Below are 12,911 nucleotides of genomic sequence, written 5' to 3'. Positions count from 1 at the left end.
CACCGGAGGAGGGTCCAGACTGGGCACTAGTGCCAGGTGCACCCGCCAGCTGAGGTGGGAGAGGTGGGTCCGCTGGAACCCGCCTTCCCTGTCGTCCTATGTTTTGCATTATGTCATGACAGTTTAGGTTAGTGACGTATAATACCATTCACAATTAGTTGTAACAGCATGCATTAGTATTCCCATTAACCAAACACCCAGATATTCACACCATTGAACAGCGAGCATAACACATGCATAATTGAACAGCAATACACAGTCCAACAACATGCAGAGTTGATTGATGGCAACAAGCCATCAGGTTTGGATGTATGAACAGGGCAGATGCATCAACGGACATGCAAATATATATGACCCAACAGGACAAACGTCCAGGGGTGTTAATTGTGATTGCACATACCATTTTCACGTGGAATGGGTTATATGTGGTTATAGGGTGGGGCGAAGAAAATAATATTAACACCTTCAAATACCAATACATATGCTGTACATTTCTAATAGCTGCACATATATACACACTACTGTTCTAACTACAGTTTCCTATATGATAACTATTTCAACTTGGTGATAGGACTGTTACTGCAACATCAATATACATTTTGTTGTTCTTCATACACATTCATATCTAGCTTTGTTCAGCTACATCATCCTGCTACATTTGCTTTATATAGCTGTAGACAAGTGTGGATGTTTGGTATATCAGACAATCATACTATCTGCATATTGCAGACTGAGAGCAACATATCCAGATTTTGGGATACACATTCCAGTTGCAGCAACACTTTGAACAGATTTCGCTGCTTGGTTTTGATTCTCACATGCATTTCATTCTGTCTTGACTGCAGTATACTTTATTCAGGGGTTATTACTACTGTATTGCTGGATTGGGTTATATGTGGTTATAGGGTGGGGTGAAGCAAATAATATTAACACCTTCGAATACCAATACATATGCTGTACATTTCTAATAGCTGCACATATATACACACTACTGTTCTAACTACAGTTTCCAATATGATAACTACTTCAACTTGGTGATAGGACTGTTACTGCAACATCAATATACATTTTATTGTTCTTCATACACATTCATATCTAGCTTTGTTCAGCTACATCATCCTGCTACATTTGCTTTATATAGCTATAGCCAAGTGTGGATGTTTGGTATATCAGACAATCATACTATCTGCATATTGCAGACTGAGAGCAACATATCCAGATTTTGGGATACACATTCCAGATGTAGCAACACTTTGAACAGATTTCGCTGTTTGGTTTGGATTCTCACATGCATTTCATTCTGTACTGACTGCAGTATACTTTATTCAGGGATTATTACTACTGTATTGCTGGATTCATGACACTTTCTCACACTCTCTCACTTGTTTTCATTTTACTAATCAGGATGGTACTTACTTCTAGGCTTTATTGACATGTTTTACCTGTAGTTATTACAATCCTTTCCAGCAGTCTCACTTCTGTCATGTTTCAGTATTTCAACAGGGATATATTTCACACATGTAATTTCATCATCTTCTGCAGCTATACTTTTCAGCCTGCTGCAGGTTGTGTACTATTTTCTTACAGGTGGGGCATTTTTATTTCAGAATTTATGTCAGACATTTTTTTCATTTTTCTGTTTGGCTTACAGGCTGCAACACACTTTTGTAATCAAGCAATACTTGCAAACACTTTCACACTGTTACTTGCACATTTTATTCCTTAGTGACTACACTGCCCTCTTTTTCTGACTGTCATACTTTTATATTTCTTTACATTTACTGGTAGTGGATTACTGACCTGCCTGGTGGCGCAACCGCACCAGCCTATCGCCATAGGCTCTGCGGTTCGCAGAACGGACACCTGCAGCTGTAATATAAATGAAGTAATATTGGAATACACATCTCCATAATATCAGCTAGTTTAATTTCTTACATACATAATTAAATGTAACTTACTCAGTAGTGGGGCGTTGGGCATTTGCCGAGCCTCCTGGATCCAAAGGTTCAGTTGGTCCTGCTTGCGTCTCTTCAGGTCCGCATGGTGGTGACGGACCTGCTCACCAGTCCTTGGAATCCCTGTGGCACTGGTGAGATCATGAGCCTACCGGTCCCACGCCTCAGCCCTGTATGCTCCCCAGAGGACCTGGCCCTGCATGAGTTGGGCCTCATGATTGTGGACTAGGAGCCAGACAATGTACTTGGACTCCTCAACGCCCCACCTCTGTGCTCGAAAGCAACTACCCTCTCCTACTCCTGTCATTCTGGCTGCAGTTCAGTTCTACAATCGTTTATACTGTGTATTACCGCCTATGGGGCTTATATAGTCCGTTTTTCCCGCACATATCTGTGATTGGCCATTTTGGAATTGTATCAACTTCAGTAAACCTGCATTGTCATGCTCCAGTTTGTATTCATTCCTATATATTAGCTATTATTGCATTTATAGGTACTGCTCTCATGGTTTAGTGGTTCAGTACCTTGACTATGGTGTATAGTATCCTGGGTTCAAACCTGGCCACTCATTTTTATTTTTTATGACTGTCTAGTCAAGCTGAGGGGTGTGTCTGTGTAAAGGCAGTTTTGATACGGCCTGCTCTACTTTGCCCATCGGTTAGCTTGTTTGCACGGTGCGCAGCTCCGCGCAAACGGGGTATGCTGCTTTAAGCCTCATTTGGCTATCAGCATGCATATTATGCTCAGCTCAGTTAGGGGCACATAGATTTAGTGTGTTAAACCACTACTCAGCTACGGGCACTCATTTTGCACCAGTTAAACCACTGCTCACCTACGGGCAGATGCACTCACCCTGTTAAACTGTAGCTCAGCTATGGGCACATCTGGCATTTTTTATTGTTTTGTTACCTCACATTTGTTCAATATCAATGGGCTATTTCATTACATTTTACATAAAATGTGATTTTATGTGTACATATTTGTCAGGGACTTGTTTCGTGCTTATTTTGCTAAAAATAAAAATTGGTGTTGTGGGGGCTCGAACCATGAATGCCTGTTCTTCAGCCAACATCTCTACCACTACGCTATTGCTTCTTTGGCTTACTTTGCATATTTAGTTCTTATATGCTTTCCCACTGACTGCGAACTGTAGCTGCGCTACGGGCACGGTTAAACATCTTTACAATTTAAAAAAAAATTATGTGATGTTCATTTGTACATTTTATGTTCGTTGTCTGTGGGGACATGTGTTGTGTTGTGTTTATTCACATTTCCATGGACTCTGGCGTGGGTGTTTACTTTGGGCACTTTTACTCTTCTGGGGGCGTGTCCGCTTACAGGGCTCGGCCTACGGACACGCCCCCTACTGTCTTACATGGACCATGTTAGCCTTAGGTGTGATTCAGCATGCTCTCATGTATATGCAGAGCATGCTGACATCACTCCGTTTAACTGCAGCCTCCGTGTATGAGTTATAACTCTTACACGGAGGCTTCGTGAATCCTGCCCATCATTTTTTAAAGACATACATTCACCTATGCCAACTTGCAATTTTTCCAAGAAACAATCATTAAGAGAATCAGGGTTAGAGTTGTGTGCTATCAAAAAATGACTCCCAAGGGGACTCTCTAATTTTTTATTTTTTATGATCCTAATATGTTCCTGCAACCGGACCCTAAAACTCCTATAAGTTTCCCATATGTAAAACTTCTTACAGCCACATCTCAGCACATACACTAACCCCTCCATGTTACAACTGTATTCATGCCTAGCTTTAAACTTAATGCCATTAATAGAGGGAAAAGAGCTTACTACATATTAACAGATGGAACAGCCATCGCATGGAACAGTGCCTTTATTTATGCTTAAGCTCTGACTGACATTAACATCTGGTAAACAAAATTGGTTATGTACCAGAATACCAGACACATTCCTAGCTCTTTTATATGCAATAGTCACAAAATCAGGTAGTATAGAGTTCAAATTGGTATCTCTTAGGAGCATAGGCCACAAGCTGTGTGCTTTTTTAACTATTTCCTCAGTTATAACATTATGAGTTGTCACTAAGAAAACTTTCTCCTGCTTCCATTGTTCACAACTGTATTTGTAGATTTATTTCCACCCATACAAATATTATATTTTCTACTAGCATGAACATAATGAGAATCTCCCTGACAGTTAGCAGAATACCTCATGTCCATAATTTTTGTTTAGCTTCCCTGACCAGCTGAGCTGGACATCATAGCCTCTTCTAATAATTTTTTTTTTCTGTTTCAGCTATCTCTAAATCAAAGCTCATATCAAGGCTACATAGGCTATGAATTCATAAGAATTCATTGTAGGGCAGTACCTTGACTATATGTTTGGGGTGACAACTATTCCCATATAAAAATACATTTCTATGTTCAAATTTCCTATGGAGACTAGTTGTAAATCCATCTAGGCTTATATCCAAAAAAATTACTTGTGGGCCAAGCTGTATACCATCAAAGCGTAAGCCCATAGTATTAGCTTGTAATTCATTAACAAACCCACAGGCCTCTGTCTGGCTTCCTTGACATAAAAAATAAGATAATCAATAAATCTAAAATATAAAATAACTTTTGATCTAAAAAAATCATGTCTATAAATAAAGTCATCTTCAAGTTTAGCCATGACTAAATTGGCATACATGGGGGTGAAAGCCACCCCCATGGCAGTGCCCTGCAACTGCTGGAAAATGTCTCCATTGAACATAAAAAAATATTTTTTAAACAGAACATACATAAATCTATTAGAAAATGAGACATAGGATAGTCTCCCTAAAAATGGAACAAGGCCTGAATCCCTATTTCATGCTTAATATTAGTATATGGACTTTTGACATCCAAACAGAGCCAAAACATGTCCATATTCCAAACTTTACCATTTATTTTGTTCAAAAAGTCCTGGCTGTCCCTGATATAGGAGGCTGTACTCATAACATTTTTTAAGATGTTCATGTAACAACACACATATTCTTCAAAAAATACCTCTGTGCAGACACTATAGGCGGCCACTAAGGTTAGTTAAACCTTTGTGTGTTTTAGGTAAGCAGTAAAAAACTGCCATAGAGCAGGTTTCCACTCCAAACTTCTTTTCCACATCCTTAGAGGTGAAATACCTCAGCCTTAGACCTTTGTCTAACAAAAGTTGGTACTGCTTGTTAGCTTCAAAGTAATCAGAAACATCACATTTTCTATAAATTTTCACATTATTCAAATGCTTATAACATTTCTCTAAGTATCATAAAAAGTCACAACACTTAATAGTGCTTTGTTTAGACGTATAGAAGAATATCCTACATATAGTTTCAAGTTTGTTGTTATAGAAAAAGTATCTCAAGACTCTAGAGGTGGACCATGGGAAGACATACTAGATTTTAAAGAACTTTGTTGGCAACTCAGACTGAATGCACATATAAAACTTGGGTTAAATGATGGTATTAGTCTTAGCAGTTATTTAAAACTGCGTTCTTATGTTATTTAAGAATAAGTTTCATGAATCATATATCAGTGCATGTTTTTTTTACTTTATGTAATATGTTTGCTGTACATATTTTATATTTAGGTTGGGAAAGACAATATAGTGTTTTGTATTTGTGAGTTATCACTTGTGAGTAGATTAATTGATGCTGGGTATTGATTGGATATTTTAACCACATGACTTGAATGTAAACATTATTTGAACATGTTTTTTTAGAATGGATTTATTCTGAAGAAGTCATTTATTACACGCTGATGAAAGCGCTAAATAAAGTGAAAAATTGGTGTAAGGCTGCGATTCTTTCTGGATTTGGTTTTATCTTTGAATTTTGTACCGTTTCTTGGTTTGTGTTATTTATTTAGTTAGTTACATTTTATTTTACTTTTAATTTGTTTGCTTTTATGACATCCTGATTCTTGCATTTGTATATTCTTGGGTATTTTTGTTGATTAAATAAAAGTCCCCTACTGTTTAAAAATAGTGCAGAATTTAGATATAATTGTTTTCAAAAACTTGAACGAAAACAAGGCAAAATTATCCTTGTGAATCAAAACTTGTAAAACATAACCAAGGTAATAAAGTGAAGTATGCCAAACACCTTCACAAACAACTTCATCAGATCTGAAGTTTCAGTATTGACCTGAGATGTAAGCACTCAAATAAACTGGATTTGTGTATGGAGATTTTCTCTGCGTTTATCTGGTGTTTGGCATTCTTCACTTTATTACCCTGGTTATGTTTTCAAAAACTGAGTATTGAAATGATAGCTCATGGCTTATATCCTGAGAGCATACTACAACAAAGGTTTATGATGGACAAAATATTAATGTGTGCTGTATTTTGGTTATATGGACCAGCAGACATTTATGAAACACTACAAGCAAAAGCGCCATGAAATTCCATACATTTATTTACTCCTCTGGCACCACAACAAAAGCATTAAGAGGAGATCCATTAAAAGAATTGTAAATAGTACCAATGAATGTATATACCGTAAACATACAATCAGCAAAAATAAACAAATTAATAGTTTATTTTTATTATTTTATTTTGAATTTGTTAACCAGGGTAGAGCACTGATTTTAGTATCAAACAGGGGGATACACAATAGTTACATGACATTATGTAAGGAGTGCATGACATAATACAGTATATATACATATATTATATACAAAGTGAATTTTGTAGTTGGCTTGATGGAATAAAGGCAACAGATTAATGACAGTATATACAGAGTGAGTGGGAAAAGAAGAATATATACATGCATTATATACAGAGTTGAAATCAGAGCTGTCGGGCTGAAAGAAGAGCAATCAAAAATGAGGTAAGAGCAATGCATGTAGACAGAAGAAGGGAATGAAAAGGTTAGGTTATATGACCAGATAGATAGCAGTTACATTTCCCAAGATTCATGAGATGTGCTTTATTTGTGAACAGAAAATGGGGTACGAGGATATTGATATATGAGGTGAGATAATTAATTAACAGCCTAAAAAGCACTTCCAATTGCATTCAGCATTTAATCCCACTGTACTTAAAGTCCCATACTTCAAAATACAGATAGATTCCTTATACAGCAATACATCTTTCACACTTTCTCCTTCACCTTCATGACATGAAACATGCCTGGGTATTCAATAAACTCTGTTTAGGCTTTGCATTAAGACTAAACAGAGTTTATGTGTTTGTGAGGTGAAACATAAACGAGCACAGTTTCATGGCCAGCAACAGTGTTGCCAGCCAGGCAACTGTGTAAAGCAACATGGACAGCAGCAGCAGACATGTAAGCCTGTTTAGCTATGGACAAAGTAGGTATGCATGTTTGCATGGAATGCCACAGTGATTACCAGGGTTATTACTAAAGCAATATATATATATATATATATATATATATATATATATATATATATATATATATATATATATATATACATAGTTACAACACATTATATGAAAGGGTATACAAAACAGAGTATTTTGGAAACCTGTTTCAGACATACTGAACAAAAGCTGCATAAATGAGCCATAAGGGTACATGGAATGCATTATAAATAAATAGTCAAGGGAAGCGTGTGTGTTGAATAGGGACATACAGCTGACTTGTAAAAATGAACAAAGGAAAGGAGGACAGGTGAAACATGGTAATGTACAGCAGATGTGGGCATGTCAATGAAGCCATTTGTAGCATGAGCACTAATCACATCTCAACATGATACAGTATGGACTGCACAGTGAATGTATATTATGTGACTGTCACACAAGGTGACATAACAATAGAGAAGATTCTTTATGATATAAGCATCCTGACATGTACAATGGAGAGGCCATATATCAAAGAGACTATATACAATAGGGGTTAGGTGCATATTGTGAAGCTGTGCAAAATGAGTTACCTGAATATGACATTAATGTCAGCAGAGATGTCAACCAAATAAGACACATAGTAACAGGCTCGTGGATAACAGTAGACAGAAGCATGCACATTCCTGGACAATATCAGAATAATCCCACCAGTAATCCCATGTCTCTGACATAACATATGTAATTATGAGTGATCATACATGGTTCTGCAAAAACCTACTTGTACAACTATTATGAGTTGTCAGCAATCTATGGGGGGAATGAACCATACCATCCTGAAACATTAACATCTGCTGGAGGCATTAGAAGGGACACTGCTATACATGTATGTGAGATTATGATCAAGCCAGGCAAGTTGACAGGTGTGCATGGCATATATATGGCACAATCCACACTGTCACAAATACAAAGGAGTAACCACCAATGTGGGCACAGGCTGGTGGATGTTCCACATACTATCTAACTGAGTACACAGGTCACTTAACACTTGGTCTGTTCATAGGGGTCTAATGTCTACATTATCATTAGGTTGTACATTTGCTTTTATACTGTAACGAATCCCTTTATGATTTTTTTCCTCTCATGTGTCTTTACGGCTGTGGCAGTAATCCTTTTTATGTGTTGATACTGTCTGTATTATACTGTCACACTTTGATTTGATGATTGTCCACAACCTGAAGTCCTCCAGAAAACTGTTTGGACAAAGGATGTGTATGTCATTCTTGATGTCTGTGACTTAAATCATGAACAAGAAAGGTCCTAGCACACAACCCTCATGTACAGACCTGATCACTGGACTCTAGATATAAGTCACTTCATACACTTCAACATATCTATATGGCACGGATGTGATCCAGTGGTCTAGCCACTTGGTGATATAGGTGGTTATGGCCACTTGTGACAGTGTTGCAGTAATACCTAAGTGTGGATTTGTGTCAAATGCCTTGGCCTAGTCAAATTCTGCAGGATGATAGTGTTGTCATCATGTATGCCCTTGTTGGCCTTCTTGAGAACATCTAACAGATATAACAGACATGGATGTAGCCTGAACAAATCACAAATGTTTTTTTGCCACAGCCAGGATATTACCATTGTCCATTTAGAAAAGGTCCTTGATGACCTGTTGGTCTACCTCACAGATGATGAGAATCAGGATGTGTCTATACATGCATGCATCAGGTGATGCCCCCCCCCCCCCAGTCAGATGGATGCATGTTGATGTACACCCTTCTATGAGAACATATTCCATTTGGAGGTTGTGTTGAAGTATGGCTTGAACCCTATCTGGTAGTTCCATGCTTTGAGTCACACTATAGGCAATATGTGATATTGCCATGACCCATTCATTCTACGTTATTAACGGTATAGAGCAAACAGATGTCCTCCCTCCTTATGATAAAAACTGAGCAATGTTTGCATGTATACTTTGGCTGATGGACAGTGGTGACGGGGAGGGGTGACATGTGCAACAAGCTATCAGCAAGTGAATTGTCTATTTCCTATGGCTGGGTATGTCTGGTGGCATCCACATGCACATCTACGCTTAGCTGTGAATTCCACCTAACATTTCAAATGTATTGGAAAAATGATTTGTGAAAAGACAAATACAAACTTGTTCATTTATCACATTCCACATATTGGTACTACGCACACAGTTGTACAACTGTACCAACGTCATATACTTACATCAGTTGTACAATATATACCTACATGTGTTTCATGGGCAAGCTGAGTTTGAGCAGACTGATGCCATATCTGGACACATTACAGATCAGTTGTTTGTGGCTCAAGCAGAACCTTTCCTGACAATAATGCTAATAGTCACACAATGGTGCTCCTGACCTCCTTAATAATCCTTTGTTATAACAACACAACTACACATACAATAAATTCTAAAATGCTGCAATTGTATCAAAACATGAACATTGCTGTGTATATCACAGGATAGCAACATATGTATGAGACAAGACTTATGCTGTCATGTAATCAATATGAATATATATTGATATGTGCCACAGAGTATTTAATGATGGTGTGTAGACACTTACATACCTATGCCATACTGCAGTTGTCACTATGATGGTGAAATGTGAACTGTATAGACACTTGATCTGCTCCACTACAACACATGCCCAACTATGCCAACAATATACATACAAGTGTATCATACCATGTCACTCATGTGACTCAACAAGTACTATTATGACTCTGTCATAGCTCATGTTGGGGTGAATTACTTGAGATGTACCTCTTTGAACTATAAGAAGAGACACATAACTGAACTTTAAGATCATGTGTCCAAGGCACTTATGACCCTAACCCGCTGCAGCATTCTACCTTCACCCAGGATGATGCTACTATATAAAATAAAATGATTGACTTCAACAATTGGCGTAGCTTCTGGTGCAAATCCATGAGGATCCAGTATCTCTCAGCCTGAGATTAGATGGTCAACAGGCCATGCTGCTTGGCCAGAGATGGTCTGCCCCTGTGTCTTGTAGGCTGCCAGATACTGGCAAAGGTGCTTGCCTCCCCCATAGTGCCTTTTTTAGGCATTGCCAAAGCAACAAACGTTCCGACATAACTAAATCCACTGGAGGCAAACTGAAGCAAAATGCTAGGAGAATAAACATGATTCTGCACTGGAGGAAATTGGCAGCCAGCTAGTTGATAGATTTGGTCAAAGTTCACCTCCCTGGCCCCACCAGCCATACCCCAAAGCATATGTGATTCCAGTCCTCTGCCTGGTATCTCTATACATCAGATCATATCTGCACTCACCAAGGCTAAAAACACAGCCTCAGTGGCACCAGATAACATCCCAGATTCCTTACTAAGCAATCTAAAACAGGATCTAGCAGAGCCACTTAGCTTCCTCTTTAGCCATAGCCTGAGAACTGCCTTTGCTCCAGCAGAGTGGAAAACAACAGTAATCCCCTTGCACAAAGCAGGGCCATCAACTGACCCTGAGAACTATAGGCCCATAAGTCTAATGAGTCTCATCTACAGTCTGCAAGACCATGGAAAGAATCATCACGGACCTTATCAATAAGGACATAGGTGACCTTCAAACTCTAGACTCAACCCAATTTGACTTTGTTAAGGGTAGATCATGCTTAATAAATGTAGTAGACTTCTTTGAAAAAAGTCACCAAAGTCCTGAATGAAGGTAAGACAGTGCATACTGCCTGGCTTGAGCTGATGAAGGCTTTTGACAGAATTCCCCACTCAGGTATCATTGAAAATCTCTCCCAGCTGGGGATTAACCCTTACATCACTAGAAGGGTAGCCAATTGGCTCACAGACAGAATACATATTGTCAAAGTTGGTGAATCAACCTCTACCAGTAGAGCCATCACTAGTGGCATACCACACGGATCAGTGCTGGACCATTTACTGTTCAGAATCTATTTCTTGGAAGTCCAGATTAAAGGAGATGGGTTTTGGCTTACCATATTTGATGATGATTGCAAATTGGTTGCATTCTTTGAATCCCCCAACAATGTTAACATAATACAGGAGGGGCTAACACAGGCAAATGATTGTTGACAAAGCCTTGGTCTAAAACTAAACTCAAAAAGTACCATTATTAATGCCTTTGGCAAAGTGGAATTCCCTGCTAATTACAGTATTGACAACATTACCCTACAGCTCAAACCGAGTGGTGTGAGACTTGGGAACACAGCTAGATAGCAATCTAAACTTCTACTACAAAGTTTCCACAGTGGTAAAGAAAGCCTTGTACATTGTGCATCTCATAGGTAAGGGCATCACATCCATGTCTGAGGATGTTATAACACCACTGTACTCAATCCTCATCAGATCACTAATAGAGTACAATGCTCCTGTTTGCATATACCTCACCAGACACCTGTACAAGCTAGAGAGACCACAATGATTTCTCACCAAGAAAATACAGGGCCTCCAAATTATGCCATGATGTACATGGATAGACTGAAAGCCTTGTCACTGTACTCTGTATCATATAGGCTGCTAAGAGGTGACTTCTGCCTGGCCTCCAGGGCAGTCTCTGACCCTGTCCTAATGGAAATGCTGTACATCCGCAACTCTAATGGGAGAAAAGCCACTCACTCTGAGGATCTTAACCTAGCCTGTGACATTAACAGAAGATGCTTGAGAGACAGATATAGCTGATGACATCAGCAGAGTTTGGTGAGAGGAAGATGGTAATAGCAGTATCCCACATACCTGTGTAAAATGCCCTATCTAATGTCAGCCAAGTGAATACACATACACACACACACACACACACACACACACACACACACACACACACACGCACACACACGCACACACACGCACACACACACACACACACACACACATGACAGTTGACTGCAGTGAGAACAGAAACCATACTTATTTAGGTACATGAACTAGAGGCATTGGTATTTAATGCAAGTGTCACAACACAAGTCTGAATTGATGAGTGTTGGACAACACTTTGTAAGTGATGATATCAGAAGCGTCTGGTGAGGAGAAGATGGCAATAGCATTGTCCCACATGCTGATCTAAAATGTTCTCTGTATTGTCAACCAAGTGAACACACACACACACACACACACACACACACACACACACACACACACACACACACACACACACACACACACACACACACCAATTGTCAGCAGTGAGATGAGAACCCTTGCCTATCTATGTATACCAGTGAGACCTCAGTATTTAACATAAGTGTCACAGCACATCTGACTTAAAAAGTGTCGGATAACATTTTATAAGTGATGACATCAGCAGCATCTGGGAAGGAGAAGATGGTATTGGCAGTGGACCACATGGTGGTGTAAAATGCTCTGTTTAATATCATCCAGGTGAACAAACACACACATCAGAGCACAGACTAGAGAACTCAGTACATGACACAAGCACCATGGCCCAAGGTGGACTTTTATAAGGTTGCAGGCCAATTTATAGTGGATAACATCATCATTGGAGGTTTGAGAGAAGATGACGAGAGCCCTGAATGAAATAGATATGTAGGCATGCAAAACTGTCAAACTATTGGTATTTCATGGGATTGTAGTGATGACTGCAGGATATACAGCCATGCT

This window comes from Protopterus annectens, chromosome 3.part0 (assembly GCF_019279795.1).
Source record: "Protopterus annectens isolate FY-2018-M chromosome 3.part0, PAN1.0, whole genome shotgun sequence".
Lineage (NCBI taxonomy): Eukaryota > Metazoa > Chordata > Ceratodontiformes > Protopteridae > Protopterus > Protopterus annectens.
Note: the sequence above shows the minus strand (reverse complement) of the source record.